The sequence below is a fragment of the Copadichromis virginalis genome, linkage group LG5 (assembly GCF_057382275.1).
Source record: "Copadichromis virginalis isolate Kocher_CV1m ecotype Utaka linkage group LG5, C_Virginalis_male_GT1.1, whole genome shotgun sequence".
Taxonomy (NCBI): Eukaryota; Metazoa; Chordata; class Actinopteri; order Cichliformes; family Cichlidae; genus Copadichromis; species Copadichromis virginalis.
The window spans coordinates 8,904,737-8,914,650 of record NC_140622.1 but is presented as its reverse complement, the minus strand read 5'-3'; the positions used below and the strand labels follow the sequence as shown (position 1 = coordinate 8,914,650).

Genomic DNA, 9,914 nt, shown 5'->3' with positions numbered 1-9,914 from the left:
TTGTCCGTCAGCTACCTATGGTGGTGACCAGGCCTCAAGCTCCTTGTGTACTCTCGGACTCGATTGTGTACTTCCCTCATTTCCTTTGCCAACACCTCTGTCACGGTCCCCGTGTCTCTCTGGTTGGCCCACGCTGGCTACAGGTTTTGTTGTTGTTAGTTTTAGTTTTTTGTCTCTCCTCCTCCTCTCTGCCTGGGTGGAGCTCATTACGGGCTCTCACTCTTGGCCCACGCACCCCTGTGGATGGTGTCCACCTGCGGCTGATCTGGCTGATTTCCCCAGCTGCTATTTAAGGCAGTGGCACAGAGCAGCTCACCGCTGGAACGTCGAACCACCTGGATTCTGGACCGAATCACCGGACCTGTCCAAGTGGGGCAGTGTGTGGAGTGTTGGAGCGAGTGCGGCTGAAGAGGAGTGCGTGTGTGCGGAGGAGCGGTGGCGGTGACTGAGTGGAAGAGGAAGCGTGTGTGTGGATTCCCCCCCCCCCCCCTTCTCTCCCTGGAGCCCTGGACCCCCTCCCAACTCACTGTACATATATTTTGCACTAAGGTGATCCCTATTGTAAATAAATCCCCTTTTGTTTCCTTGAAAGAACTGTCTGCGCGTGGGTCCGTTCAGTAGCCATGACAACCTCTCACCATGTCACCATTCAACTTTGTGAGTCGTGTGTGTTTGTGTCCATATCTAATGTATCATCAAATGCATGAATTTGTGTAGGTCTGCCACTAAAAGCAGTTGTGTTCAAGCATAGTTCTTGAGATCACAGTGAAAACTGTTGGGTCTGTGCATGGTAGTGAAATTCTAACAATTTGATTTAAGTTTAAGAAAATGTGTTTTTAAAGTTTATTAACATAAATAAATGGAACCAAAACAAACAACACTTTCAAACTATCAAACCAATTCAAAACATCAAAATGAAAAAATTAGCTGCTATTAAGACTTTGCACGTCTCATCTCCATCCAAGATCTGATTATTTTCAGGATGCTGTCCAAAGTCAATGTTGTCAGCCCTCACTTTTCTCTGTTCCTTAGCAATTTCACTTTGAACCCCACTGTGCAGGCTGTGAAATTCCTGCCACAGAAGCCACAGTATGTTGAAAAGAACCTGAAGTCAAAAATTGAAGAGTTGAAAGAAGTTTTGTTGTCGCTGGTATTGCGTGGCTCCTTTAGGTTGAAAGTTCCAAGTCATCTCCGAGTTCTCTAAAATCTCATGCCGTACCTTCACTATGCAGCAATAACTGCTGCAATATCAAGGCCAAAAATGAGACGTGCGTTGGTAGCAATAAAGTGCCTATTGTGAATGTTAGTAAATCTGTTTGTGCGCTTGATTTAAATATTCCCCTCCTATATTTCCCTATATTGAGAAAATACATTAATACCCCATTAGTTATTATTATTATTATCTCTCTTCCAGCGGGCAACAAGCTTTCCTCTCACTGAAGCCAGCAGTTATTCAAATGACCACTCAATAGAGTCAAGGTATACAGAAGAGCATCTCTGACTGCACCAGCAAAAACTACACTGATTGCCACTCATGTCAGCTAAGAACAAGAAACTGGAGCTACAATTCACATAAGCTCATCAAAGAATAGTGCACTGTGTGTTCAGGGATGCTCTTCTGGATACTTTCGTTGGCTTCCTATCAAGTCTAGGCAGTCTGGCCTGACCTCTGGCATCAGCACACTTTCACCCAGATAACTGCTGTTCACTGGATATTTTCTCCTTTTCAGAACAGTCTCTGCAAACCCCAGAGATGTTTGTGCAAGAAATTCCCAGTAGATAAGCAGTTTCTGAAATACTCAGAGTTTGAATTTCAGCAGGTTTTCTTGAACATGTATAAATACCTAAATCGTTGTCCGGCTGTGTTTCAACTAATGAACAGCAAGTGTTCCTAATAAAGTGAACATTTCACAAGAAATTGTCCTAAAACTCTTACTAGTGATAGATGCTGAAGATTTGTGTGTAAAAGATCATGACTATAGTTCAGATTAAAGTCCATAATAGAGCATGATAGTATAATACATAATAATAATAATATGCTACATGGGTTATGAAGTCTTGGCTTCATTTTTGTGATTGATAAGACAGAATCAGGAAGCAAATGAGGTGGAATATGTTATCATTTCTTTCGTCATCAAGTCTGTGTTTCTGCTCTTTCAGACTAAAACACCATCCCGGATAGAATCTAAGCAGGCTCAGTAGTCTGGCCTCCCATAAAAGCAGTCAAATGCACATGTTTCAAGACAAAATTGTTTTAGTGTTGATCAGTGTGTTAGTGTTAGTCTAGCCTGAGTGACTCTAGACTGTGGGAAGATGTAATAATATGTTCTGGGTTTTTATTTTAAATATATAATGCAAAAAGCAATAAATCTCCATTTTCAGGTGTATGTGGGAATGTATTTATTGAATTATTGTATTTATTGAATGTTGCAACATGGATGAGTAATGTCACTGCATGGTCATACACATGAACACTAATGTAACCTTTAACCTGAAAAAACGTCAATAAAGTCTGAAAAGATCACTTCTTTCACGCCATTACACCATTAGCTCTGTGCCATTGTTTTCCCTCAACCCTGCAGACTCAAATGACATCACTTGCAGCAAATGTAGGATTTAATGAGACCACCACACACGAACACACACCAAAAAATAACATTTATGAACATTTAGACAATACTTTAAAGAAAGTTACAAAAACTTCGTGGTTTACTGCTTCTAACAAATATTACACGGGCTGTTTGCCAGAGTATAACAAGCGATTAACAAACATCCCTTTTTGATGTATTTAGCCAGACTCCTTAGACATCCCAGCAGGAGGAAGAGAGCGGGAGAAGGTGAGGAAAAAAGTAGTAGTAGTAAGGGGAGGAGGAGGAAGAGGACGGTCGGTGTCTGTTCCACTTGAATGGCCGAAGCAGTGAGGAGGCTGGTCGGTAGGGGAGACAGACAAGACAGCGCTCTCTCTCTCCCTCTCGGTCTCTCTCTCTTTCCTCTTCCTTCTCTGGCTTTCCACTCCGCCGCGTGTGCGTGCGTCCCGCTCCGCTCCAGCACGGTTCGAGTACAGGCAGGGAGGGAGGGGAGACTTGACGCATCGGAGTGAGCGAGCAGCACACAGAGGCTTTCCACTTTCCAATATGCAACCCGCGAGACGCCACACCGTCAGCTACTCGTGCTACTGACACTCAGAGACACAGGGAGACAGAGAGAGAGGGGCAGGGAGGCAGGGATGGAGACACAGTAGTGCCGCACAGACGAGAAGAGCGCAGTGATAACACAAAAGAAGGGAGCAGCGTCTTTTGCGCACAACTCAGACGGGGAGGCTATCTATTTTTGGCCGGGAGCGTCGCCGAGACTTGACAGTGATGTGTGTACGCACAGTTTTGTTTAGTGACAAAATACGGATTAATCTGCGGCCGTGAATTATTGGAGATATCACTTCTGCGAGGAAAGGTAAGTGTGCGGTTAATAAGAGTGGGAGCAGTTGTAGTAGTAGTACAAGTAGTAGTGTGTTCTTTTTTACTTGGTTACTTCAGCATTTGTCAAGTCAAACCTCCAGCAGCCCAGCTGCTGAGCTCCCGAGCTGTGAGTGGGAGCTCAGAAACAAACAGATCCCGCTCCGCATCCCAACTTTTCCCAGATTACATTAAAGCCCTGACGCTGTGTTACGGGATGCGGCGGGGCGGGATTGCCTTCTCTGAATTTCACCCTCTGCTGATCTCATTTGCCTGTCTACTTTGTTGTGGGACTATCATGGTGGAAGTGAAAGTAATCTGCGCGCGTGTGTGTGTGAGCGTCTCTCTGATCGGTGCAGATGTTTAGTAATCCTCCAGTGTTGACCCGCCCTTCAATAATCCCTGCGGATTTGGGGCTGATTACGCCGCCGCCTCCGTTGCCGTTGCTGCTGCTGACCACCTACGGAGGCCCCCAGGAATCCGTCTAAGTCCTGTACACAGCGAAATTAAGGAAAAGGAGACGTTTTCTTAGAATCACCTTTGAATACCACAGGTATTTTAGGGGGCGGGAACACCCACTTTAATTTACGCACCTTTTGAGGATTTCCACTGAAGTGACCAGGAACAAAGATGTTTTCATTCTAGTCCCTGTCATGTGGTCACTTTGTTGTCTCATCATGTAGTGAATCAGCCTTTATGTCACTGTATCTCTAATGGTTTCAATCAGTGCATCTGCCAGTCACTACATAAGCTGTATGTGGGCAGCCTGTGCAGGGCCTGGAGTCTACAATGGCCAGTAAATGCCATATAAACCCAGTTTAATATGTTTAATAGATGTGGACATCTGTGCGTTTTCAGCACATCTGACATGCCAAACCGAAACTGCTCTTCCAAATGATAACTGAACTGGATTCTGTTAGTTTTCCATCCTCAGAAAAAGAACCTGAAATTAATGCAGGCACCAGGAGGAGGAAATGTGTCAATATAATGTTAACACCAGGCAGGGCAAGACAATGTGCTGCACACGAGCATCAATCCGCTGGCGTGCCTACCTACATTGTTCATTCAGCATTAGGTTTTTATGTCTGACTGAGCAGCTCCAGTGACTCTCTGTGTGTAATCTGTTGCACAGGCTTGTCATCCACCTTGACAAGCGCTGAACTTATTCTAAAGGTCAGCAGCGAGAAAAAGGAGAAATACTTCTCTTTCAAAAGGGTTGAGGACTGGGGATTATTCCTCAGCTCAGTCTTATTTCTTGAACAGCATTGCACGGTATCGCCTCGGAACCTCAAAACGGAGAACAGAGACCCTCCTGAGAATCCAAGCATAAATATTTAAGAGTGTTAAAAAAGATTGTGCGTGTAATTTAACTACCAAATGGCCTAAAACTTTTCATACAAAGACGCATAATTATACAGAGGCAAACTGAAGCACAATTAGCAGCCCGTTGGCTTCAGCTCATGACACACAAACGTTAATGATAATTGCTGCGCTTGACTGATATTTCCCTGCCTGCCTGATGCGGCCAAGGCGGTCCAGATGCAGGCCCGCACTGAAAAAAGAAAAAACAGCACTTTAATGGTTGGCGGCGGCATGAAAACCAACAAGCCTGTCAGAACTGCCAAGGCGCAGAAGTGACATTAAAAATACCCCGGGATAGGTGCATTTAGAGGCCTGGCATAAAAATTTCATTGCATGGTTTCCTCGGGAAAGTATCGCAGAAATGTGTCATCAAGGTCATTTTTATTTCATGCCTCTTCGGGAAAGCTAGCCGAAGGAACAGAACCGAAGATAAAGAGAATGCGTGAGTCTGAATGTGTGCAGATATGTCACAGGACATCCTGAAAGTCCAAACATTACAGCTGTAGTCTCTGTGAGAGGCAGAAGCTGGGTGGGAGTTGGTGAGGCTGCGCATAATGAGACTTGTTGCTCGCTCCTACGGTTTGCTGTGTAATCTGCAGTGACGTATGGCTGTTAATGACCGTGAAGTTCTGCAGATGTATTTTCCAAGCCACTTCTTCTCCTGGCCACGGGATGCTTGCCTTCCTTTATGTTTCGAGGTGTTTGATGGGCTAAAACACAGAGAAGAGGGAGTTAGTTGTACTGTTATTATAGTTTTTTTAAGTTCTTCTTAGTTTTTGTTTCATTTTGAATTTTTGTTGTTAATTATTTGTCATTTCAGTTAATTTCCAGAGTTGGTTTGCTCGTTTCTGATTAGTTTTTATAGTTTTAGTTTAGTTTGTACAAGTTAAGTAAGTATTGATTATTATTACTTATTATTTAATTTATGGCAAATGTCAGAGGCAAACATTAACAGAACCTTTTTTAAGCAGTTGATTTACAAGTGCAATAAAAACATCCATCAAACCCTCATCAGGCAGTTTTTGATAACTAATTTAACTCAATTAACAAATACCAAGGCTTCAGATATTTTCTTTATTATTTTATTTTAGCCTGTTTTCCAAGTTAATTTTTTCTCCAAGGTCCAGTTTTTATTTTTTATTTTGGTTCACTAAAATAAATCTAGTTTTACTATTTAGTTTAGCTTTAACTATGACAACTAATGGTAATTATTACCATATATATGTAAAAATGCAGAAAATTCTCAGGTTTCCACGTCTCCAGTGTGGAGAGTATACACTTTCATTTATTGCAAAGTCAGTTTAATTTGTTTGTATGTTTTTGTTTGTATTGCAGGTGTTGAATCATTTTTTTTGAAGTAATATGAAAACAGACAAAAGGAAGGAAAAAAAACCGTCGCATTTTCAGGCTGAATCGGATATTTTTAGTTGTTTTGTTCTCCCAACAATCCAACGTGAAAATATAATCAATTTACTGAATATAAGAAAAGAAATCTAAGAAGTCAGAAATTCTGAATGATACAATTTTTTTTTGCAATGAGAAAAATTTGCTTCTGTTTCACTTCTTTCTTACATTTCATAGAGTAGATTTTAATATATTTCCTAATTGTCAGCTGAAGCTGTAAACCTTACGGGGTCCTGACGTTTCCATATTGAGAATCACGGCTGTTTAGTATCTGCCGTTTGATCTCTCTTGTCCCTTTTTATAAGCTTTCTAATACACGCTGTAATATTTGTCATAGCTATTTGCACCCACCCCGCTGATCACACGTATGCTCAGTAACAAACAGTAAATAAAAATACGCCTGGTGTCAGTTGTTTAGCATGGCTGCTTTTCAGCTTCACTCTGCTGGATTTTCAAAGCAAACAGCACCGTGAGATTTTTTTCCACAGCACCATAATGGATGAGGAAGCTGCAGGCCCCTGATACTACTTTACCAGAGTGTGGTGCGGTTTTATGTATGCCATGCATTACTTGTTTGGAATAATAGAGTTGTTTGACAAAGGTGCTGCGAGTGTTGGGGAAAAATAATAATAAAAAATCTCGCCTGCCAAGCAGCATCCTGGAAAATTACATGTTTATTCCTCAGCCAAACTCTTAAAAAGGTACGATAGTTGTGATTAGGCTGTATTCCAGGAATGTCAGCGCACCATCGGGCAGATACTGAAAAGATGAATTCTGTTTTCAGTGTATGAAAGTGAAAGCGCTTTATGGAGTCAGCACAGAATGAAAGGGAAAGCGATGCAAGGACCTCACAGTGAGGCTAGCATACAGTTTTGTGCATTTTGTTCTCGCTGTTTGGAACAGCTGCTGAAAAATACAATTACTGCCAAAACAAAAAGGCACCTCAAAAGCAGCGTCTCCAAATGAGTTGCCTTCAGTTTGATGTTTTCCTGCACACCACAAGCTGGTTTCATTGAAACAAATCTTTCATCTGCGTGGACTTACATATAAAATCATCCATCTGCTGCTGATAAAAAATTGTTGCATAATTTAGCCAAAGCAAGTTCATGAATAAGTCTGATTTACACAACAAAATACGTCCCCTTTGTACAACTGCGCGCACACTTCTGTGCATTGTCAGGACTAAGTACAATTGACTATATAGCAGAGCTCTTCATTAACATTAGGCATCCCGTCTCTGTGTTCACTTTCATTTTACAAAATCTTGAAAGAAGGCTAAGTGACACAGCTTATGCTCCAGCTCTATTTATTCGGTCTCATTGGTTCTGTAAAATGCCCTATTTGTAATCCAATCATATTAGAATAATTTCCCTGGTTTGGCTATGCTTTATGATGATCTGTCACTTCAAGGCCTCCGGTTTCAAGGCACCGCACTCCTCTGGGGTGACTCTTCACAGACTGTCTGCGCCAGCAATGTTTCCTAGTTCAAACATTGTTGCGCACTGCCTCTCCTTGGGAATGGCTTTAATTGAGTGCTTAATAAGAGCAACGCCACACAGCAACCAACTTCGGTGGGGGGGTGGGGGAGATCTGAGCGCTGGGAATGTTGCATTATTAAACATACTTATATAAGGCCCGCAAACATTTCCTTTCCAAGTATTCTTGGGATGAGGCCAGATTTGCGATTCTTCTTGATGCTACACCCCGTTTGAACGTGCGTGTGCTTTTCAGTAAAGAGCCGCACAAGCACATTCTCAGAGGTAATATTGTGCTCCTCTGGGTGTGGCTGTTGTGTGAGAGACAGCGGTGCTCGCTGATTTAGTATAAGCGCTTGATAAGAACTGTGCTCCCCACGGGGTGTTGTTATTTTGTTTGAATCGACATTAAAGGATTGAATAGAGCGGCTGGTACGACTCAAAAGAATGCAACAAATATACCCGAAACAATGTGTCCCCTTTTATCGATCGATTGATTTTTTTCACAGCTTTGTGGACAGAAACACACTGACAGAAAACAAGTGGCATATCTTAAACTGCAGGACTTACATGTAGCGTTTTTGTAAACATTCTCATATTTTTTTTTAACATCCCTTTAAAATTTATGCAAGGAAACCTGGTCTCTTAGCTCAATCTCTCCCCTGTGAAAAAGTGCATTTTCATGTGTTATTATACCACGGTTTGAGTTACACAAGATCTTTCAAATAGCAGTTATACACAGTAACATAAATTCATATAATTTACATAAAATGCCATATAAGACAAATAAGCCATTAGAATTATTTATAATCTCCATTATAAACCATCACACTCTGCAACATCTCAGCATCTCTTGATTAAATCAAAAGAATAACAGCTTTTTGAGATAAAAATGGGATAAAAGTTCTTAATGAGAGAAAAATATCAAGGCTCTGTTATTCACTGTGAGTAAGGTGTCTTAGCTTGGAACTTCTCATTTATTTAAAATGATCTTTTATTTATTTATTTCTTATTTTTTTAAAAAACAGTAGCACAGAACACAGTGAAATTCTGAAATCCACAGCTTGGTTTGGAAATTCTGGCATCAAACTTCGACATTTTCACTAAATAGGTAAACATCTGTTGTGTATATTCAAACAGTCTGAAGGTTTGAGATGAGTTTTATTATTATGAGCCGTGCTGTTGTTGAGCACCGTTGCAGAATTTGGAGCTCTGGATTAACCTTGAATGGGTCTGAACTTGAGCTCAACACTTAAGATGGTTTAACAGACTCTATAACAAACTTTGGATGGAGTTTGATACCAGATGGAGATGGATACAGCTGGAGTTTATCAGAAAGTCCTTTGTGTGTTTGCTGCGTGTCCATTTTGGAGACTAAACATCAGTCTTATCATTTCTAGTCAGTTTTAACTATCATCTAACCTGCTACTGAATTTAAACTTCAGAAAGTGTAACAGGAAATTGCTTAAAGTATTTCATAATTTTGGTGGATTTTCACTCTTATTCTAGTTCAATGCTGGGAAACTAGTTTGAAACCAGGAGCAAAAGTGTGGAGGGTTATGTCCCCCCATTTGGACAATGCGAACTCACTGAGAATAAGAGAAGAAGTATAAATATATTTAAAATATATTAAGATATAGTGATAACATTGTTACGTTTGATTAAAACCTTCCAAGCACCAGACATCAATGGACACTGTTTTCTAGGCTAAATCTGTTCGGGCCTTTAAAAACACGTCCTGTTATGGCCAAAAAGTTAAAAGTGAAAAAGCTTCTTTTAAGGATGTAACAAAGGCTTGAATTCAGCCTTATTTCAACCATTTACTAATTTCTGTTAATCCATTGAGAAGTTTTCTTTTGATTAGAGCTCTAAAAGTTGTCTAAATGATGCCCAACCATCAAGGCTAGAATATGTTTGAATGTGGTTCCAAAGTAAAGCCAAGCCTTTGTGTGACAGTTTTTGGTTATGAATGGTTACCAGACGGCTGAATACTTATGAGATGTTTGGGAAGAACTGTGTCTTTTCTCTTCTTAACCTTAAAATTAGACACAAAGGACGCTTTAGACATCTTCTCAAGCACTCAAGATGATGGCTTTTCACCTTCTACTGATTAACCAAATATCGATGCTGTTTATACGTCTGGTGAAGTCATCCTTTTTTCAATGTCTTTTCAATACCATGTTGCACAGTTGGAACAGCTTAATGATTCTCATACAGGTGC

General features: G+C 41.0%; 1 protein-coding gene across 2 annotated transcripts in view; it reads left to right on the top strand.

Moving 5' to 3' along the window:
* Window positions 1-2,922: 2,922 nt before the first annotated feature.
* Window positions 2,923-9,914, top strand: part of cntn4 (contactin 4) — a 213,203-nt gene continuing 206,211 nt past the window's right edge. For both annotated transcript variants that reach the window (XM_085455753.1, XM_085455752.1), the window contains exon 1: window positions 2,923-3,450. The gene's annotated coding sequence lies outside the window, so the exon portion shown is untranslated. The remainder of the gene's footprint in view (window positions 3,451-9,914) is intronic.